We start from the raw sequence: 24,334 nt of genomic DNA, 5'->3' as shown, positions 1-24,334 counted from the left end.
CTAGTGAAAAGCCTGTTACATACATTAAATGATCTAACACTATTGGGCTTATTCCAACAAATCCTGTGTTAAATTGTGGCTATGTGTACTTCTATGTGTACTTCTCTAAGGAAAATAAAAACAGTAAGAGTATAAATATCCTCAGCGTTTCTAACTTATGTTGTCAATGCACCTCTTATGAGCTTGTATAAATAAGGCCTATGCTAATGCAGATGATTTCCTTTCTAATGTAGTTACTGTCCTGGCTTTAATGGTGTAAATTGTATTTTGATATGTTATATTGTTATAAGTGGATATAAAAATAATATGTAGCTATAAGTTACCTTCTCTGGGGCATGGCTGATTATATTTTAATACTCCTTAACGTCTTGAAAAAAAGCCCAGAAATAAACTGGCTCTGATTAACAACATTAGCTGCATGCATTTGGAGAAGGATGGGGCATTGTGGGAAAAGTTGTGTTATGGGAAATTGCATGGTGTGTCCTGTAGTTCTGCTCAGCAATCTAGGATAATATCAACTGTTTACCACTGTGATTTTAGTGGGGCACAACAACAGTTTACTGGGGCAAGTGCTGCAGAACACAGGCTGTGAGGATGCCTCTGCAGTATACAAATCATATTTGCTTGAAATGGGAACTTTTGCACTACCAGCTGAGCAAACTGGGTTCATACAGCCCCTCTGGTGAGTTGTTGGATGTCTCTCAATACAGCAATACAACAAATGTGGGCCTAATGTGTTAACAGAAAGAGTTTTTACCCCATGCAAATCTGGACTAGTTATTTTGGTTCCTTCATACTCCACCATTGTTACAAGCAGGGTGCGAATTATACGATGAGGGGGGGTCAAATTATTATTCAGGTCACAAAGGGAAACCCGTACAGTGCAGACACATGTTCAGTAAACTGAAGTCTTACAATTCTTACAGAGTCTTGATAGACTGTAACGTCTGCAGTACACTAATGATGAATCCATTACACCAGCTAATGTGTCACATACTGCACACCTTTCTCATCAGGAGTTACCAACTATATATTATAAATCACACAATGCTATTGGTTACTACCATACAAAATTTAGGCCTTTACCTGACTAACATTAAAGGCATAGACCACACAATAACTAAAATCTTTCAGAAATTTTTTCTTGCCCTGAAATTTAAATGATACAGTAGGGCTGTGCCTAGGCCCTGGCTGCTGGGCTATAGGCCCAGGTCTTTTCTAACAAAAACAAAAATAAGCCGGATCTGGCCCAATTATCGCTCTAATGTGGCCCGCCAAAATATTCTAAATATTGTTTAAAAAATAATTTTGTTCAGAGGCCCACCCAGTCAGCTAGAGCTAATTCCCCGCGGGTGCGGGTTCACGATCATGGACACACTCTCCTTTTGTACTGTTCCACACAAACGCACGGGACATGATTAGGGGCCAACCGCCCTGTATTTGGAAAATAAAAAGCATGCTCTGTTTGGAAACCGATGCTTTATTCCGTATTTCTGAGGTGAGACAGTTAAGACGAAGCTCCACAACTCTCCCTCAGCCAGAGAGAGAGGCTAGTACTCCACAGCACGACAGAATGTGCTTCTCATTGGTCATCACTTATTTAGCCAATCAGCAGTCAGTTAGCTGCCTATCATTTAGTGCTGCAGCCAATGAAGTCAAAGTCCCTCCTAGATAAACTGCACTGTTTTAATCTTACTTTAATAACCGATGTTCTGTCAATGATATTCCATTTATTGAGTATTAAACCATATTTGCTTTGGGGGAGGTGGGGGTTCAAGTCTTCATTGGGGGTGTCATGCCCCCCGCCCCCATAATTTTAACCCTGTTACAAGTCTTCATAGTATCCTCATTTGTCTTATTAAGAGAACAATGGGCCAACTTCATACTTGGATTGAGCTTAGCACTTGAGTTAAAGCTATGTTCTTGGCTGTCTGTTCTTTGACAACCACCAAACTAACGTCCTCCAACACAACAGCCTGATGCTTTCTGAAAGTGATTATCCAGGAGAAACCTTAAAGAACACTAGGAACTTACGACATAACCACGGTGAAAGGTTTTAATAAAGTGACCAAGGAAAACTCAGTGCATTTTCTGCTCCACTTCTGCTGCTGTGAGGACGATGAAATCTGATGGAAAACTTGTGTGATTACATACTTGTTCTGGAGGTAATGGTTTGGAGGTCAGTAAAGTGCAACCTTTTCTTTTTCCTTGGTGTGTGTGTGTTTGAGTGAGTGGGTGTGAATACAGCTCTGGCTTGAATAAGTCAGTAGGGGTCTATTATCAAGGCTTTGGCAAGGGCCTGCACACCTGACCCAGCTGTTAGAAGGTGAACTAACAGTCTCCCTCTCTCTCTCTCTCTCTCTCTCTCTGACACACACACACACACACACACTCTCTCTTTCTCTCAGTCTCTAATGACTTCCTGTTGACAGAGAGAAATGACAAACATCTTCAGAAAGGGTCGGTGACTCTCTCTCTCTCTCTCTCTCTCTCTCTCTCTCTCTCTCTGTCTCTCCTTTTATATCAGTGGTGCCTACTGTATTTTTCCAGAGAACATGACCTGTCCTTGTCTGACAGGCAAATTGCTTTTTAATTGTTAATTGCTGTCATTTTTAATTATACAAAAATACACTCGTCTCACTAAACGTCCAAACGTTTGACTGAATTTCAGCTACTTTATCTCTAAAGAAAAGCAAGAAGGGATGTTCTGGAGCAGCTGCATATTAGTCAAATGCCACAATGCCCAATACCAAGAGCTCTGCCTGAGGGGTATAAAGCCGCACAAAGCTACAGTTAGGGTCTTGAGCAGTGGAAATGTGTTCTATAAAATGATGTGGGACTGTGGGAGGAAACCCATGTAAACATGGAGAGAACACTCCAAACAGCTCACAGAGAGTCACCCAGAGCGGGCTCGAACCTGCATTCTACACTACAAAAAGTTGACATGGGCATAGGTTTGCATACGGACATTCATTCATTCATTAATTCATTATCTGTAAGCGCTTATCCAGTTCAGGGTCGCGGTGGGTCCAGAGCCTACCTGGAATCATTAGGCGCAAGGTGGGAATACACCCTGGAGGGGGCGCATACGGACATGTTCCTACCAATAACTTGATGTTACACAGTGGAAAACATGCCTCCCAATATTTTTGTAGTATGTTCCAAGCATCAATCTTTGAATTAGTTTATATTTGAAAAATGTAAATAATAAATTATTTAAAACACTGAATATCTGGGGCGAGCACGGTGGTTGTGGGTTTGAGCTCTGCTCTGGGTGACTGTAAGGAGTTTGGTGTGTTCTCCCTGTGTCTGAGTTCCCTCCAGGTGCTCCAGTTTCCTTCCATGTTCCAAAAACACATGTTGGTAGGTGGATTGGTGACACAAAAGTGTCCATTGGTTTGAGTGAATGTGAGTGTGTGGTGCCTTGTGAAGGACTGACATCCCATCCAGGGTGTGTTTCTGCTGCAGACCCACTGCGAACCTTTAGACCCCTGCAAAGTTAGATAAGCAGTAAAACAGTGATTGAAATCTATTCCTTCTTCTTTTGTCTGTCAAATAAATGTTAGTGAATTAATTACAGATTCCACTTTTTATTGCATTTTAAGAAAGTGTGTGGATTTCTCTGGGGATTGGGTTTGTATTTGCATTATGAAATGTTTCTTCGGATGAGGGAATGGTTCCTCAGACTGATGGAGAATTTACTGAATATGGCTCAATAGGGGGGAGTTGAGGAGAGGGAGTAAGAGAGGGATAACAGAAAGAATTTGGTTTGCTTTGGTTTAGTATGTTACTGAAGGCTGATCATTGTGAGATTGAGATATGTGTGCATGAACAACCTGAGTGCAACGCAGCTCCTGCTTTCAGCGTCCTAGTTCTATGCTATAGAACCATATACAATACATTCTCTAGCATTCTGAAGGACCATTTCAATTGTCTTTGAAAAACCTCTGCTGTAAAATATTTAGTCAATGATTATTTTAAAAGCATTATTTATTTTTGGTACTTTCTGAAGAAATGTGTAGTTTTCATACAACAAAATTGTCATTTGATCAAGGTTGCCAAGTATTTTGCACACAACTCATAGTATCACAGGCATGTAAATAACAAAAACCCCTTTATACTCTCTCTCTCTCTCTCTCTCTCTCTCTCTCTCTTTCTTTCTCTCTCTCTCTCTCTCTCTCTCTCTCTCTCTCTCTCTCACACACACACACACACACACACACAACACTGAGAATAAGGACTCGATGACACTTTAAACTCCCCTCGCTCTCAGATCAAATCTCTAGGGGCCATATTCTTTTACAATTCTTCATCAGCAATAACTGTGAATCTGCTGAAAGAAGCTGAAGACATACCAGCTATTGAAAACCAGGGAACAAAGAGCCAGAGGATGTGTGTGTGTGTGTGTGTGTTTGTGTGTGTGTGTGTGTGTAATAGCCGTGATTGTGTTTGTGCAGAAGGCATGTGGGTTGCCAGGTCACTGCAGAGTGCCAGCGTGCAGAGTTAATTAATCAGATTATCAGAATCTATTTAACTGTTTTTTTTCTCTATGGCATTTGGCTCTCGATGCAAGGCTCAAGGACAATCACACACACACACACACACACACACACACACACACAAACACATTACTTCAAAGCCGAGCTCATTCTCAGGCTTTATTTGCTGTGTTAAAAAAAAAATACATACACATATATATAAATCCACTGATTAATCCACTTAAATCCACTGACAGTTGACACTGACATTATTTTAGTACATTGGCAGCTGTCAAGAGGTGGGATCTTTAAGCAGCAAATGAACATTCAGTCCTTAAAGTGGATGTTGGAAGGTGAAAAATGGTCAGGTGTAAAGCCCAATTTATGCGTCGCCGCGCATCTTTTCAGAACTGTAATGCAGACCGCAATGACTGTGATTGGCCAGAAGTCAGACGGACATTGATGTACAGAAACATGAACTCCTCTCCTCCACACACAAAGACGCAGATAAGAGCACATTCATAGCTAGAAATGGAGTGGGCTTCGGGGAGGAATAAAAATGTTGAACAAAAAACACAAAGGTCTCCGGGAAAAATACCTCAACGAGAAGCGATACTACACGGAAAAAATGTGGCGGCTTTGTATTAGTTAATATCCTGGCACCTCGTGTAAACTCTGCTCTGTCCCAGACAATGACCTACTCCCTAAATAATGCACTTTAAAGTTCTATAAAATGAACACTGCACAACTACATTGTGTACTACGTAGTTTAGAAGAATATTTGAGATTTAGTGGTGTGGAGGTGTAATTGCAGAGCGACACAGACACCGACGCAGAAGTATAAACACTCGCAACGGCGGATCTGCGTTGTATATCTCTGCCTGATATATTGGTCAGAGTGCCCATGCATGACCCTGTTGCTGGTTCACTGCATGTCTTCTTTGGACAACTGTTAGTATATACTAAACACTGCAAACTGGAAACCCCCCATAAATCCTGCCATTTTGAAGATGCTCTGAGCTTCCACTGTAAAAAGATAATCAATGTTAACAATGTCACCAGACAATGGTTGTAATGTTGTTGTTAATTGTAATATTTAATTGTAATGTAATGTTCAAACATCCTCATGCTTCTTGTTATTGTGACTGTTGCATAGCATTAAAATGAAAATGGTTATTATTTTCAATAAAAAGTAACCTAACTTTTTTTTTTATCAGCTCCATTGACCATACAGGAGCACTTTGTAGCTCTACAATTACAGACAGTATTCCATCTGTTTCTCTTTATACTTTCTTATCCCTATTTCATCCTGATAAGAAGGGGCTACTAAAGTATGCAGAGGAATAGATGGAAAACAATCTGCAATTATAGATCTACTAATTTCATAGCCTATTTTTCAAAAGATGCAAGATACATCTCAGAAGAGTACACCCTTGCATTTAGATCAAGTCAGTGTCCGAGCAGAGTGTAGAGCCAAAAGTACCCAATGTCCTGTGGAGTGTTTTTCTTTCTGAGCATCAATATTGCAGAGGCCAGCAGCTGTCTGTGTGTTTCTGTAACTCGTTAAATCCACTAGACTGACCTGTTAAAATTATATTGGCAAGAAAGGGGCCAAAAAGCTATACCTTTTGCACAAGAACTTTTAACCCACTCATGAATGGAATTGAACAGGATGATCAACCAAGAGATTATGGTCTGTAAATGTACACCTTTATAGTGGAGCTATAAGTTTGGTGTTTCTAATGATGTAGAAGTTTGTACACAAAATATTGGAACATTGCAGTCAGGATTTAGTTATATATTCTTTACTGGTATAATAAACTATACTGATGAGTGTCTAGAAACTTTTGGACAGAGCTTTGTACAGCTACCCCTAAAGCTATTAAATATTCCTAGAACCAGCACTGATTATTGTGGACTTAAAAATCTGTTCAAGTGCTGCTTAGTTTTATGCTTCACTTAAACAGAATTAGACCCATCACGCTGTAACAACAACCAAATATAACCAATTCATCTGTGTTAGAAATAGTTAGAATTTATGCAGATTGGTGATGTGTGATGTTTTCACTGGAACAGCTGGATCTCCTTCTTCACCAGATGCTCATGAGCTACATCAATATTAATGCAGTTACTGAATGTGTGCATGAAGTGTGTGTTTGTGATGTTCAATATTAATGTGGCCTTGGGTTTCACTTTGGGGGTGGGAAATAAAAAATAATTCACTAAAAGATATTTAATTTCAAGGGTGGGACATGGACATAAGAGGAGGGAATTAACTCAATTTTCCTTAGAATTCCCAGGTGGCTGCCAAGGTATTATGGGGTGGTTGCATTGGTATCTTAAGTAATAGTTGCTATGGCGTTGTTATTTGGTTGTTAGGATGTCGTTACATGGTTGATATGGTATCCAAGGTGCGTTTTATAGTGTTGCTAGGTGGTTGCTATTTAGTTGCTATGTGGTAGTAAGGATGGTAACACATTATTGATATACAACCCCAATTCCAGTCGGGACGTTGTGTAAGACATACATGAAAACAGAATATGATGATTTGCAAATCCTTTTCAACCTATATTCAAATGAATACACTACAAAGACAAGATATTTAATGTTCAAATGGATAAAATGTATTATTATTTTTTTTGTTGCAAATCTCATTTAGAATTTGAGGCCTGCAACATGTCCCAAATGATTTCTGACAGGGGCATGTTGACCACTGTGTTACATCAACTTTCTACAACACACAATAAGCATTTGGGAACTGAGGACACTAATTGTTGAAGTTTTGAAGCTGGAATTCTTTCCCATTCTTGCTTGATGAACAGTCCGGGGTCTCCATTGTCGTATTATGTGCCACACATTTTCAATAGAAAACGTAATATCATGATGTTTCTTTTGATGATATTATGGACTGTAGATGATGAAATCCCTAAATTTTTTGCAATTGTACGTTGAGACACATTGTTCTAAAACTGTTGGACAATTTGCTCACGCAGTTGTTCACAAAGTGGTGAACCTCGCCCTATCCTTGCTTGTGAACAATTGAGCCCTTCTGGGATGCTCTCTTTATACCCAATCATGACACTCACCTGTTTCCAATTAACCTGTTCACCTGTGGAATGTCCCAAAAAGGTGTTTTCTGAACATTCCTCAATTGTTGCCCCTGTCCCAACTCTTTTGGAATGTTTTGCAGGCTTCAAATTCAAAATGTGTGAATGTTTGCAAAAAATACAAAGTTTGTCCTGTTCAACATTAAATAGCTTGTTTTTGTAGTGTATTCAATTGAATATAGTGGAAAAGTATTGCAAATATCATGATTAATAGACCAATAGAAATGCTCCAAAATTACTTGACATAAAATCGTTTTACATACTCTTCTATTGAAAGTTAAGAAGTTTTCCCTCTTTAAAATTAAAGTTACTATTTTGGGAGAGAGAAAGATTTTAATTGGACTGCGATGATATGGTTGAGATGTTAAATGTTGAAGGTGGTTTCTAGTATTTTATTTGATTTTACTTGGTGCTTGCTAAAGTGGTGCCAAGTGGTAGCTATGATATTCTAAGAGTCTGTTGGATGGTTGCTAGGATGTTATATGGTTGATATGGTATCTAAGGCGGTTTCTAGTGTTTTTATTTAATTTTACTAGATTGTTACTAGGATTGTTGTAGGATTGTTATAGTACCCAATGTGGTTTATAGGCTGTTGTTTGGATGTTGCTAGGTTGTTGTGAGGTTGTTGCTAGTCTCAGCCACAGACACTCCCCCCACAAGTTTACTGAGTATCTCATACTTTTAGTGCAATAAGCTAGCCTCACTCTCAGGATTCTGCCAGTTGCATTCTGATCGGCAATCTGCTGCCTACTACACGTCATGCCAAACTAGCAGACTTGTGATTGGTCCTAATGCGTGCCATTCAAATTTCTTTTCCTGCAGTAGTAGGTGGTTCCTGGCTACGTTCAGTGGAGAAAGGCACCAGACTCTCTGTAGAAATTCTGGCTATGTGAGACTAGGTTGCTGCTAAACAATTGATATAGTATCCAAAATGGCCGCTAGATTTTGATAGGGGAAATGAATATTCCTATATTGCTTCTGTGGCATCCCAGGTGGTTGCAAGGACTAGTGGTGCTACAGAACACAGAGGTATGATTGGGAAATATATTACATGTAGATACATTCTGCGTCTCTTATTGCTATTCGAATAATATATGGTGTAATTGACTGACTGGACAAGAAAATAAAACTTAAAATGTGGCTTGTACAAGTTAATGCAAATTTACAATATTATTTGTTATGATTTATGTCCAATCATTTAAAATAAAGCAAACTTACAGAAACAATAACACTGAACACAATATTTATAATTATCATCTCCAGACTTGTTTCTGCTATTATTTAAAATCTCTAATTAAAAAATAAAAAGTCAAAACCATGGACAGTGGAAAAATATATATTTATTCTAATTAACATCTCAGCAAGAAAGCTGTTGAAGCTTTCATACACTGGGATTTTAAAGCAGCTGAGGCTGATAAGATACCATTTTAATAAAGATACTATTTTATTTTAATAAATGGTTACTGAAATATAGCGCTGACAGCTTTACTGTGCACTGAATGAACTCCAGACTCAAGCAGAAATACTTAATACATCTGTTTAAAACCCCCATTTTAATTCCATACACAGGCCACTATTTTAGAAACCCTCACACACACACACACACACACACACACACACACACACACACACACACACACACACTTTCATTTACTGGCCACTTTATAAGAAACATCCAGTTTCTGCTTTCTTACACTGGCCAGTTTATTAGCAACACACCCACTCACTGGCCATGACATTCCATTACTGCATTCATCAACTTTCTGACCACAGGTCTGCTGATGTTATTATTGTATTTGGATAAAAACATATCTATGGTCAGAATCAGAACATTAATGCAGGATTTGAGAACATAACCGTCTCTAAAGAGATTTGATGAGGGGTTTTGATAGTGGCCGGGCAATATGGAGCACTGATGTGGGAGACATTCAACAATAAACAAAACTGCAGGTGTCAACTGAGCCACATTCGGTGCATGTTGTTCGCTCTCAGCAGGACAATCATTAAATAGAGCATAATTATGTTTACAAAATTCAGAAATAATCTGCAGATAATTTTCAAGAAGATGAGATAATAAACCCAATGTCAGTGATATTTATCACAGATAACAGCATGTCTCAAAATAAACAGTGTGAAAGCATCCTGGGTTGTGACATATTAGTAAAGCTGAGGCGCTACTGCAGAGCCTTGCGTCATGTTAGCAGCCCACGCTGTAGGCCTCCACTCCAGCTGAGACACTTCTCCATTACACATTGTTCCACACATACCCCAAAGGTAATATCTTTGATGCAAAGCACTGATTAGCAACCCCTTTTGGAAATGCCATTTCCTTAATGTGAAGAAACGAGTATGTGAGAAATAGCACACCCTAGTGGAACAATTAACCTTGAGTGAGTGAGTAACAAGACAGTTCCAGCTGTTCACATTAAAAGAATTTCTACTAACTTTTGAAAGTATCCTAAATCTAGTCAATATATCTCTGCAGACTGAACCACCAGAGCTTGAACAAAGGGGGTTTCTTAAAGCCTCACTGCTGGCTGTGCATTACTTTCCCCATGAGGTAATGCACAGGAAAAGGGCCAGAGCCTTTGACCCCAGAGGCAAAGCTTGGAGCCAAGCCCTGAGCTGCATGGACTGAGGTGTCACTGAGGCCATATGACGCTCTTCCCTCAGTTCTTGCCCCGTGTACCTACTGCTGTGAGTTTACAGAGACACGTCTTGTACAGGGGCACTGCTAGGTATAAAGGGCTGAGGAGAGTTGAGTAGAGGGAGAGGAAGGGGAATACAAAAATATAAAGACTTCAGAAATCAGAAATAAAACATATTCTTGTGTCTAATACTATTTCTATTAATCATACAAATTCTCTTTACCGAGCTATTAAAGAGAAACCCGACAAATATGGTAGCATTTGCAGAGACACAGTATAAATAATAAAAAAAAAAATCTGACAGATATGTACAGAAATTTACAGAGTTGTAAAACACACACTAGCATTTGGCCTAAAAACACTCAACCTTTTTACATCAACACATGACCTGAATGTGCAAATGTTCTTCACTCTGTCCCTCTGTCACCCCACCGCCATCTGTTTCCTGGGAGTGTGTGTGTGAGTGTGAGAGTGATGTGGGACAGCAGTGACTTCCACTGACTTTCACTCACAGTCAAACATAATCAACGAGTTGCCAAGATTGGCCTCCCAGTGGTGTGTGTGTGTGTGTGTGTGTGTGTGTTATTCTGTCTTTCCTGAGTACCCAAATGGACAACCACATCAACATACACTTTCCTTGGGAATTCATCCATCAGTTTAACATTTATTCGGAGGCCCCCAAGGCTCAGTTTTAGGGCCTGTACTTTTTTCAGTATAGGGCATAAATTAACAGAAATATAACACATATTTTATAACACAGATATTTTATGTGGTTAAACAGGATGCAGCATGACACTTTAAACTTTAGTTCATTTCTTGTTCTCATAGCAATGTCATCCATCCATTTTCACTGCAGTTGGACAGGTATTTCTACAGGTTTACCATAGAGACTATTTAAATACAGAGTTACAGATTTAGGTCAGTATATATTTTGTAAAGAACATCAATTTGGAAATTCATTTTTATCCAAATTTAATTCTGAAATTAGTAGGAAATAAATACTGAATAATGTTGTTATATTTTGAGTTTTATTATTGATGACCACCTAACCAAATACAGATATTATATTTATAAACTTTGATTTAAATAATTGAGTTTTATTGAAATCCCCTTATACATGTTATATTATACAATTACTACATATTTACTAATTTAATAATGTCTTTTCTCTCCTCACATATCAATTGAACAACGTTTGGTAGCTACTGGCAATTTTGTCAATATTCTGAACAATATATTATGAACAGTTTGGCCCTAATTAAGGTGGGTCAGATCCTTACACTTGCCCATTTTTACTGTTTGCAACACATCAATTTCAAGACCTTACTGTTTATTTGTTCACTGTTCCTAACATATCCCACCTCTGAACAGACGACATTGTAATGAGATCATATTATTCACTTCTTTTATTTATGGCTGATCAGTGTATATACTTCCTTGCTTGCGTTTTCTCTTTAGTTGACTGTTCTGTTAGGTATGTCTTGGTTAATATTAGCCTACTTTTTTAAATTGCAATTTAATGAATATTAAAAAACCCTTCAGATCATTCAGTTAATAATATGCTGTTTAATATTCCTACAGGATGAGAAGCTCTTAATCTATGTTATCGCTTGATTACAGCATTTAAACAATAAAAGGTAACAAAGGCACTATGTCTGATCTGAAGCATTGGTGTCGGGGGAAGGTGACACACTCCATTTACACCCTGCACATTTTGTTTGCCGTGGATCAATACGCTTTAATTATGAATACGTGATCTCATTAATTGATACAGAGCCAGAGCCGTGGAGTTTTCAGAAGCTGGATAAGGGCTAAAGTGTCCTTCTCGCTGATTTTTAAAGCTTGACTGATGTCCTTTAGATCGGATTTTTTTCTCCCCCAAGAACAACAGTGCTGCGGAATGCAAATATCCTCTTTTTGTCTTGTTCAACGGGAGTGTAATTTCCTCTTTGAGAGTACACACCACACTCTTATAAAACATTCTTCTCCTTTAACGAGCTCTGGTTCTCATCAAGCTCGAGGAACCAAGTGTGTGTAAATAAGCAGATGTCCACAGTATCAAAATTAAATGATGTTCCTTGTAAAAAAAAAACAGCATATATTTCCAGTGTGTACTGTTACCACTGTCAGAAAATAAATGTCTTGTACAGGTATGTTGCTGTTTACTAAATGTGCAGACATTTTTAGCATCCCCTCAAGCATACAGCAGTGGTCTTAAAGTCCAATTGTATACCTTGCAGGTACATTACATTCCCTTCTCCAGCATTAAAGCTTAATATCTATATATTTTCATAATAGAATTCTTGTAAATAGAAAAAATATAACACATATGTAGTTAAAATTGGATTAATGAAATTCAAAAATCTACACTGTCAATTTTTCCAAGAGTATAATAGAGTGGCTGCACTGAAGGCTTTAAAATTATAACAGTAATAATCTTTAATAATCTTATAATTTTAAAGTATTAAAAACTTCTCTCCAAATGGATGCTTTAGCTATCGCTGAAGTAGTACCTTTTACAGTCACTGAGGTGGGACCATGCAGGATATGTCCTAGAACGTTTAATTAAGTAATATTCCATTTTATGTGTATATTTATATGTTGTGTTGATTTATACTGTGCATGCAGTGATGCAACAGGTAGCATTGCTGTCACACAGCTCCAGGGTCCTGGGGTTGTGGGTTCAACCCCCGCTCTGGGTGATTGACTGTGAGGTGTGTACTCCCCGTGTCTACTTGGATTTCCTCCCTAGGTCCAAAAACACACATTAATTGGTGAACTGGTGACTCAAAAGTGTCCATAGGTGTGAATATGTGAGTGTGTGTCACCCTGCAATGGACTGGCATCCCTTCCATGGTGTGTTCCAGCCTTGTGCCCACAAATGAGTGGTTACAGATGCTTATGAGATAAATAAATGAATGGATGAATGATTTATATTCCTTTTTTTTATGAAAATGTACAAATATTTACATTTGTTTTAGACCTAAACATCTGTCATTTCAGATAACAAATGTTTTTGTAAGACCACTGCTGTCTTTTTGAAAGCACACTTACAGTGTTTGAACTTTTAGCAAACAAAAATGTACAAGTACATTAGCTTTTTTTGACTGTGTATAATTACAGATGACTAAATTAACTCCAAACCACAGTGAGAAAAATCCCAGCTCAGGCCTTGTCATGTCTATATATTCTATACATACACATTTAATATTTATTAATTTTTTTTTGTTAATTTGGGCAGCTATATGGGAAGGCCATCTTATGCAGAAAGTCTTTGACTTTAAGCCACAGAAGGCTATTGACTAAAGGGCTTGAGCAGAAATAACTCTATTGAAAATGGCTCAACATTTTGTGCCAAGTTTTGTGAGAGAACTGTCAAGCAGGACAGAAGATCATTTCTTGATGCAAACACGCAAATAATTCAGGCCTTTCACCATCTACCATACATAATGTTCTGACAAGATTCAGGGAGACTGGAGAAATCTCAGTTAGTGGAGGGTGATGCTGGAAACCGGTGGCCTCCAAGCCCTCAGATGGCATTGCATGAGAGACTTGAGAGTCATGCTAACATGATACATCTATGTCTTGGAGTGTACTTAGGCAAACCACTGTCACTTAAAACAGGCCAACAGCGAATGAAGAAATGTAATCTGAAAAAAATTTATTCTTTGGGACCCCAGGCTTATCTTAGATGGTCTGTAATACAGTAGAAATTTATGATACGATCAAATGAGTCCACGGTTTTTGTGAAAACTGAACACAGTACTTTGTGCCAAGACAAAGGTAACCATTTATACTATTATCAGACATAGGTGCAAAAGCCAACATCTGTCATAGCCTTTTGGCTTTGTCTGGGGGTCATAGATACAGAGTTCATGTGCTTGACTGACTTGTCTACAGTCTGGATCTGACTTCCACGGTGAAGAGGAGAAGCAGACAACAGCAAATACGGACCACTGAGCAGCAGAAAGCATGTATAAAAGTGTAATTAAAATGAAAGGTGATGTAACACAGTAGTAAACATGCCTCTGCCCCAATTTTTTTGAGGGTGTTGCAGGCATCAAATTCTAAACATGTTCATAATTTTAAAAAATATAGACAAGCTGATCAAGAAAATTTATTATTTAAACAAACTTTCCACAAAATGGGGTGTGTATAAGAGTGAGTGTAATTACTTACCCTCTTTCCAGTCCTGCTTTAGAGTGAGGATAGAGCCGCACACCAAATGAACAAACTAATATAGTATAAATTAATGTAGAAATGTGAAAATACATAAATTAAAGTTCAAATGAGGAAATACATACATAAATATAGAAATGAGGAAATGTGTTTATTTTTACTACATTATTTATTCATGGATGTATTATATATATATATATATATATATATATATATATATATATATATATATATATATATGTTCTCACCATTGTTCATACAGGTCTTTGGTTGGAAGTGTTAGCTGTAGGTTTTTTTTAAAAACTAAACCCCATCTCTGATGGACTCTTTGCAGCTCTCCCTTTCATTTCTGTTTAGCAGAGGTTTTTTAGAGATTTCCCATAAGGCCCGGCTGAAGGTCAGCCCTCCCTCTCCCTCTCTGATCGCTCATCCGACGTCTTCCTGCGCTGAAAAAGAAAATCCAGTAATTTAATTTCAAAAACCAAAAGAGGTAAAGTCTCCTTTCCCTTCAGGTCAGTGGCTCCTTTATTGTTGTAGGTCATTTCCAGCGAAAAGTTTAATATGCAAAAACTCCACAATATCTCTATTAATATTTGACCTTGCCGGTGACCTGCCGTGTGATTCGAAGGAAAAGAAAGAGTAGAATGTCAAGAGGGAATACGTTATTGTCATTCAACGTTAGGAATTTAATTCAAGATAACTTCAGCCTAGTTTTTTCCTCACGTTTCTTTTTTTTTTTTTGGTTCTCTAAATTGAGTGTGTAGCTGGAGGGCGAATACCTGCAGATTGGAAGTGGACTCGGGGGAACGAGGCTACATTAGAAAATGTCACCGACTCGCACCGGCCAGCCTTCTTTTCTTCTGTCTGCCCTCTCTCTCTCTCTCTCTCTCTCTCTCTCTCTCTCTCTAAATCGTTCAGTCGTTCCCACCATCCATACACTTTAAAAACAGGAGTCAATAAAAAGTCACTCCAAGGGTAGCCTGCTGTTTGTGTCCTGCGCTACAAAGTAAACAGGTTTGAAGGTTTTTTAACTTTAGTTCACCATGTCTAAATAGGACAAGAACAAATAAAGTCTTTCATACAATAAATAACGCTGTACATGTAAATCAATAGGTCAATATGCACTCAGAATATAACAGGAGCACTGCGTTCTATATTCCCTATAGCTGAACATTCCTATTGATTTAAAGGGGACATTTTACACCCATTTCCACAGGTACACAGGTGACTACAGTTCTCCGGGGTCTTAATTAAATATCTGTGACATGCATTGTTCAAAATATCACTAGGAACAAACACCACAACACTGCCCCACCCCTCTTTTAAACAGACCAGCTCAAAATGGCAGTTTCTTTTAAATGAGAAGGAGCCAGAGTTCAGTTTAACACATTAACACAGCAGTGAAAAGCTCTGGTGTTGATCCATTCTCATTATCACCATAACCCCTCTTCCTGTATCCCCATCCTCATTGTGCTTATTTGCTTTGTTTAACCTCCTCTTTGCACTCCCACTTAAATGCTGTGCAGGGCTGTGAGTGGAGATTCTCAGACTAGGAGGTGGGAAAATTCTAAAGTCTCTGCACTGTATGTAACACACAGAATATCAGAACAACTAATTTTATTCCATGTTTTCTGACTTTCTGCCCACAAAAACACTGTCTGGGCGGTCTTGTTTCACAGTTTGTGGATTGGTAGGGACATCAAATACAGAAATGAAGGTGCACAAAACTGAGAGACCACCCAAATTTTGTTTGGCTGCCCAATCCCAGGAGGTAGCAAGGAACAACATGCATTGTGTGGAAATGCCAGGTCAAAAAATGCTGGTGATGTGAACTAAGGTTTTACGACAACTACACAGACCGATCAGTGGATTAGGAACATTCCTATTTTATCAGCTCCACTTACCATACAGGAGCACTCTCTATATCTACAGTAACAGACTGTAGTCTATTTGTTACTCTGCATCCTTTCCTATCCCTATTTCACCCTGTTCTTCAGTGGTCAGGACCTCCACAGAACCATCACATAGTAGATGCACAGAGCGCTGCAGTGACACTAAAGTAGTGGTGGTATTACACTGGTACAAGTGGATCAGAAACAGCTGTGCTGCCAGAGTTTTTAATACCCTCTGTGTCACCAAGAGTGTTCTGTGGGCAGCGTCCTGTGTCCCCTGATTAAGGACTAGAAACGAGCGACAAAAAACATGCAGCAGATGATGAGCTACTTTGACTTCACGTCTACAAGGTGGACCAATGACGTAGGTGTGTCTAAGCATCTCAGTGTCACTGCAGCGCTGACAATGATCCACCATCCAAATCATACCTGAGGGTATGGGGGTCCTGACCATTGAAGAACAGGGTGAAATGGGGATAAGAATGTATGCGGAGAAACAGGTGGACTATAGTCTGTAAATGTAGAACAACTTCTGTATATATATTGTAGAACATGTGCTACTGTATAGTCAGTAGAGCTGATAAAATGGACAGTGAGTGTCGATACAAGGTAGGTGTTCTTAATCCAGTAATTATAAATAATGGATTTACAATTAAATAAATAATTGTTAAAAAATTTATGTCACAACTTATACAAAGTTGAATGGTAAACATTTAGCTAAAATCATAGATTGTAATGTTGTAAAGTTGAATTTGTCAGAGTATATACAGAAAAATGACCATGCCACCCTGTGAAGAGGAAGCTGGAGGCTGGAATCATTTGACATTTTGGACTTTTATTTACAGTCACTTTATCAACCTTTAAGCTAAATTTCAAACAACACAAGTCTTTGTTTTTTGCCCTCTTTCTGCTCAGTTGTCATCAGACATTTATACCTGTTAGCCCGTCCTTCACAGGGTGTTTCACGTGAGGACACCACTGACAGGTACTGAGCCACATTGAGTCAGAGGAGTTCTGTGGTCTTAGGTCAGCCTCTGTTCATGTAGCTCAGGGCTTATTCATAGTTATTAGTTCCTCTCTCGTTAGTTAACTCTACTGGGAGGCAAGGCTTTAAAGACGATGTTCATGATTGTATTGAAAAACCCGTTTTATAAACTTCACAAGATGTTTCCTCACCATTTGCTAGCTTTCCAGCCTGTTTGCATGTCCTAGTGTCTATGAGTTAAAAAACACTCTTGTATTCATCTTGAGCATCTGGAGGATTTTAAACAATAAATAGACCTTCAAATGTTGAAAAGTATAAACCAATATGACGATATTGCTCCATTCCTGCTCCATAGGTGGGTACTATTGACTTATTTTTGCTGTTTCTGATCACTTAAGGTAAAAATTTCTCCAAATTTGGGAGACAGCTAACAGCATTACAGAAGGTGCAACAAAACTAAACAATTCAAATTACAAATGTGTTGCTTTGGTAATAAAAACAAGTTAAAACTCAGCCACGTATACAAATAACATTTTTCTTTTATTCCTCAAACATACCACCTTAAAAGATAGGGAGCTTCTGAAAGTAAACAAACCAGAGACAATTAGTACATTTTCCACAATCATAGATATTCCATGTGCTGCTTTTATTTAGTAGACCAGTATTTCTCAAATTGTAGTACGTGAAGCAGCAAGAGGTGGTATGACAAATGACCTTGACATATTTACTATCAATAAAGGAAATTTTTATAACTGAAAATCTAACATTTTTGTGTAAATGTCACAATTTTCAGAATTATGCCCCAAAGAAATTCATTTGTGTTGTAGAAAAATACAATGTGCTACACGTACACCGTAGTGGATTATGTCTGTAAGGGAACCGCGTGACAGCGTTCCTCTGCTTTTTTTCCAGGGAGGGAACATGATCCCCCGTTTTTGAGAGATCTGTGTAAAGAAAGCCCAGTTTCAGTTAGAGACAAGCTATAGACAGACGTGAGCAATTTTGAATTTGCCTGTGAGCACCTGCTCCATGTGCCACGCTGTTTTCACCTGTAGCATATTAAAGCACATAACTGATATTTCATTGACCTCTTCAATTGACCTCCATGTGCAAATTTCAAGTAACTAAAAAGCAATGAAAACATACAAAAATTCAAGCAAGATTTTGCCTTATGCCCCTGGTAAAAAATTGAGAACCACTGGAGTAGACCATAGCATTCTTTGTGCTCTCTAAGATCTGCCAGCGGGACCATTAGTGTTACTCATTCATTCATTTATTATCTGTAACTGCTTATTCAGTTCAGGGTCACGGTGGGTCCAGAGCCTACCTGGAATCATTGGGCGCAAGGTGGCCTTCACAGGGCAACACACACACTCACACATTCACTCACACCTATGGACATTTCTTGAGTCACCAGTCCACCTACCAACGTGTGTTTTTGGACAGTGGGAGGAAACCTAACAACGCGGACACTTGGCGAACACACCAGACTCCTCACAGACAGTCACCTGCGATTCAAACCCACAACCTCCAGGTCCCTTGAGCTGTGTGACTGCAAAACTAACCGCTGCGCCACCGTGGCGCCCCAAAATTAATTAGTAATGAAATAATTAGTAATTAGTAATTAAAAATGTTTCTATCACACAGTCTTGCCTACACTCAACCCTTCTCCAGAAAAACAAACAAACAAAAAATATAGCACAGCCTGCTAGGTACTGATTGTTTACACCTGAAGCATGACGCCATTTAAAACTCTGATTTGTAAACCATAATAAACATGTAAGAACACTTCAGATTCTGTCACCTACAATCTCAGGAGAGGCGCAGAACCGGTGAAAAGCTCCTAAAAGATCGGTAAAGCTCCGAAATCCCTTGCTCACCAAGCCACAGTAAACATATCTTTAGTTCCTGCGGAATGGTAATGCACTGTTCTGGAGTTCCTAGCTCCAGGCGATGGGATGTTTTTACGTAAAAAAAGTCATCGTGAATGCAGCGCTGTGGGCGTTCCTTTTTAGATTCAGTGTAACTGAGGACCAATGAAATGCAATCCCTGCTTTATATTTTGCTTTGGCACGTTCACAGCGCCACACAGTGGAATACAATACAAGTGAGCTGATTACAATTTGAGGTGAATGTATTCAATTCTGACACGAATTCATCATCATCTTTTCCGCTTTTCCATTTCAGGGTCACGGTGCGAATTCAGAATGTCATTTTTTAAATGTAAACCTCATGTATTGTTTTTCAGTGAAGAGGTCAAGCAACGTTAAAACAATGTAATAGCGGTTTTGCTTTTAATTTTGACATGTATTCTTCAAGTGAGTTTGGAAAAGAAATGACGTGTGTGGATTGCACTTCACATTGTCCAATTGCAGTGATTGCTTTTTAATTTGGCCCTAATTCCTCTCCATAATGGAATGCCATCCAATATATTATTGAATTCACTTAAATTTAATTATTTTATCACCAAACAACTAAGTAAAACCTTTATGTTTTGTGACACACAGCTGTGGGCACATATTGCCTACTTTCACAATATTCTGTATAAATCCATAATACTTAATTATGTAATAATTAAGACTGGATCTGCTTAAAATTTTGCAAGCTGTCTTTCAAGTCCCCAAATGAGTCACAAATGTAAAGAAATTGTATTATTGATTGCTGGGGATAACAAACTTTCTAGAGTATTAAGTGCTTTTTTTGGCAACTTGTCTGTTTTAAAAGGTCTGGAATTGGAATTTTAATGATGGAAACAAAAGCCTGAATGTGAATGAATGCCTTGGCCCATGTGTTTACAGTGTGAATCAACATGACTTTCATCTGAATACACCAGGAATTAATGTGTGAGGGGACCTATCTTTTAGGCTATGTTCCAGAATGTGATACTGAAACAAGGGCAAGTTTTTTCCAGTGTGAAGGTGGTCATGTAGCATATCAAAGAAATATAAGGGTGTTCTGTGACTTTTGACTCACCCTGTACATTAGTTTAAGACATTTAAAGATCATTCTACTATTTGTAAAGTCCAGTAATACAAACTGCTCTACAGGGTGGGCCATTTATATGGATACACCTTAATAAAATGGGAATTGTTGTTGATATTAACTTCCTGTTTGTGGCAGATTAGTATATGGGAGGGGGAAAACTTTTCAAGATGGGTGGTGACCATGGCGGCCATTTTGAAGTCTGCCATTTTGGATCCAACTTTTGTTTTTTCAATGGGAAGAGGATCATGTGACACATCAAACATTGGGCATTTCACAAGAAAAACAATGGTGTGCTTTTAACGTAACTGTATTCTTTCGTGAGTTATTTACAAGTTTCTGACCACTTATAAAATGTGTTCAAAGTGCTGCCCATTGTGTTGGATTGTCAATTCAACCCTCATCTCCCACTCTTCACACACTGATAGCAACATCGCAGGAGAAATGCTAGCATAGGCTTCCAGTATCCATAGTTTCTATAGTAAAATGAGCTGAAAAATGCATGTGCACAAAGGGGCTAGACACGGCTGTTTTAGTTTCCATTTTCTCAATATGTTTTATTACTGTTTTGTAGCTGTAGATTTGGATGTTAAGGGATTAAGTAAGTGAAGTTTACCTCTGAGGTTTGTCAAGTTTGATATATTTTGGAAATAAATAACTGCCATCTACATTGAGTCATTGACCTCCCTTGTGAGGTACTTTGCTGAAACAAGAAAAACAATAAAACCCAGAGGGTAAAAAGCAGAGGAATTTGATCTTTTTGGCAAGGGGAGGGAAACTTTGCTGAGCTGCTGAAGAGCTGAATCATTAAGGTTGTAAATGAGTTTGTGGCAGAAGGATCCAGGTATACAGCAGGTCCAATAATCAAAACGTCATTACTGTCACTCTGCAGCGTCCAGCTAATGACCCGTCTCTGATTACGCTGTTAAAAAAGCACCAGTTTATGCAAAGCACCTCTATAAACGATTGTGTTGTGAGTTGTGTGGTTATGGGCTGAGGGTATCGACCACTCGCCTACAGGACCTGCTCATTAGGCACTTTATGTTTTTCGCCTGTTTTTAATTGTGACAAATGGACTCTGAAAGGCCCCCCGAAGCTGTAACACCACATTAATTACTTCTTTAGCTACTTCACGTCTATTCCCGTCTGAGTGGAACTCTGAGTGGAGAATTAATTTTGAGGCCACCATCAAAACCTCAAAGTACAGCGTTCAAAACAATGGCTTCTGCCAGGGGCGACAAAATAATAAATAAATAAATACACATAGTGATATTTTGGACACAAGCTAAGTGCCAACAATGTGTTTAAAGATGTGCTAAAAGGTCAGTTTAGTGTAGTGGGGCCACTTTCAAGACATTCCAGGACATCATAACAGATGTAGGTGAAAACTATGAATGAAAGAAGTGTCTCAGATATGTGTAACATTTCCCATCCAGTGGAGGCAGCATTTCACTAAGTCCTTGCAGTACAGGTTACAGAAGAAGAAGAATTACAAAAAATGAGACGTTTTATTAGAAAGGTTTTCAGGAGAGATCCTGTTTTTAACCTCTTGAAGCCTAAGTATAGTCTTGGGCAAGTGGCTCTACGGGGGTGGATAGGAATTAGAATGACTCTAGCAGACGTGGAAGGTAATTAGTTATTTACTCGCGGTACTGTAATTGAGTATTTTTTTTTTTTTGTGTACTTGTACTTTTTAAAGTATTTTCAGTAGTCTTTAAAGCTCTGTATTTAAAAGCACCGGGCAGCTATATAATATCTTGCTAGAAGCCTGCTGGTAAAGGGGTTTTAAACGTTCTGCTGTTTTGAAGTGGGTATGTATGAAGTAAATATGATAAGTAGATATATTACCGATAGTAGACAGCGCTCAGCAGTTGTCCAGTTCACAGGAGCAGACTGGAAGGAGACTGTAAACTGGAAGGAAGCTGAACGCTGTCTACTGTGGATAACACACAGATTAAGCATAAGTACTTCATACATACCCACTTCAAAACAACAGAAATATCCTTTTAATAGGAATATGATGTTAAATAGACATAACCTCATGACTATTTTAATAGTCACATTCATTTCTTCAGGCCTTTCAATGAGCAGTTTATTTAATTTGTAAACTTATTCCATTAATTAATTACTCGGAGTAAATTTCAAATGCACTACTTTTTACTTTTACTTGAGTACATTTTTTGACAAGTAATTTTCCATGTACTTGAGTATAATTTAATCAAAGAAAGAGTACTTTTACTTGAGTAGAATATTTTAGCACTCTTTCCACCTCTGCTCTAAAGGCCTGTGCCTGACAGGGGCCTTAAAAACTTCTTATTCTTTTTTTCTTTTTATTTCAACATTACATTATTCCATTATTCATAGAATACTATTTAAAATACTACACATTTCTTTTTTTTTCCTTGTTTAGCAAAAATTAAACATGCAGAGTATGTACATTGCCTGATCTGCCTCCCCTTTTCTGTTTATATGAAATAGATCAGTCTGTCCTTAAATTTCAACCGGAAGAAATGTGAAATGAGTTGTGCTTTCATCAACAAAACCTTTTTGAATAAACTTCAGGAGATGATCAGGGGCAGCATGAAAACAAGCAAGATGGAGAGATATGACTGGAGTACAGCTGTTTGTGATCTTGTTTGCTGGGCCGGACAAGCAGTGGCATTCTAATGAGGGCTGAAATGTCCATGCCAAAGAAACCTTTGAAAATATGAGTGTCAGAAATTCACATGTGCATCCATGAAGAACACACTGTATATCGTACATGTTGTATTAAGCTGGCCAATGTTTTTTTTAGTAATAAAACATTCTTGAATTTGCGTTGAGACCAGGCTGTACCAAGTACTTGTGAATAATTATACATTAAGTTTATTAAGTGCAACCTGATGAAAAGAGTGTCTTTGAAAATGTGACGACACTTTTCCAACTTTTCAAATGAGTCAATGCTTGCTGTGAATCCACTTCACTGTGTTGTGAATGTCATAATAGTGTCATAAGTTCAAGTACTGACTGAATGTGACTGTGCGGAGGAAGAGGAGGGTGGATATATAATCCATGTGCCATACCGAAGAGGACGGAGGCTTTTATCTGGAGCTGCACATGCCATGGCTTTTCGTCCCTGATCCACACACTCCAACACACTTCTTACACTGATAAGGGCCTTGTCCCATCTACGAGGCAACAAGGCTATGAGGCTAGCTTTCTTCTGATAGGAGTGGTTCAGACTTCTGCTTCAGCCTCGATACACAGGCTTACATGCTCTAGTGGCTCTCTTTGCTTTGAATCCAGTATGAATTACTCTTCTACTGCTCAGTGAACAGGATTTCACAAGGGCATGGTTAGTTCAAAGTTGGTGAGCATCTGCTCGTCCAGAATTTATTCTGAAATGAAGGGAATTAATGCAGAGTTTGCTCTCTCTCCCTGTACAAAGTGCCTCTACTATTCTGGGAAGACTTTTCCTACATGTTAACACATTGCTGTGAGAAATTGATGGCAGCCACATAAAAATGAGTGATTTTACATACTTGTGTTGGCATTCCAACTCATCCCAAAAGTATTGGATGGAGCTTGACCTCTTCAGAAGACAGTTTCACTGCTTTACAGCCAAAAGCTTGGGGTTGGATACCCCTGTGGGGGGCTATTGCTATTGGGCATAATGACTTTGACTCCTCCAGATTATCATATTCTATTGGCTAATGCTTCTAATGCATTTTATGTTCAATAACTCACTACCATTATGTGATGTGTGTTTATGCTCTATGCATTTTTGGACTCTTTAGAGAAAGAAAAGTTCTATCTCCATAGTCTGTTCTGTATGTGAGCTTATTAGGTAGCAGAGAATATGAAGAATGCAGAGGAGTTTTCATTGTATACTGTGAGTGAAATGAACAATGGCTTGTGTGTCACGCCCTTGCCCTGTCTCATGCTTTCCTGTTTTGTTTTTTCCTTTCTCCACACAGCTCTTTGTTTGATTTGCTCCCTTGTCTCTGCCTTAGCTCCACCCTCTCATCAGTGTCTCCACCTGTGTCTCCTCTGTGGTCTTGCCCCTCAGTTGTTCCTCGTTTGT

Source organism: Hoplias malabaricus, chromosome X2 (assembly GCF_029633855.1).
Source record: "Hoplias malabaricus isolate fHopMal1 chromosome X2, fHopMal1.hap1, whole genome shotgun sequence".
In the NCBI taxonomy this organism is placed as follows: domain Eukaryota; kingdom Metazoa; phylum Chordata; class Actinopteri; order Characiformes; family Erythrinidae; genus Hoplias; species Hoplias malabaricus.
This window is presented reverse-complemented; position numbering follows the sequence as displayed.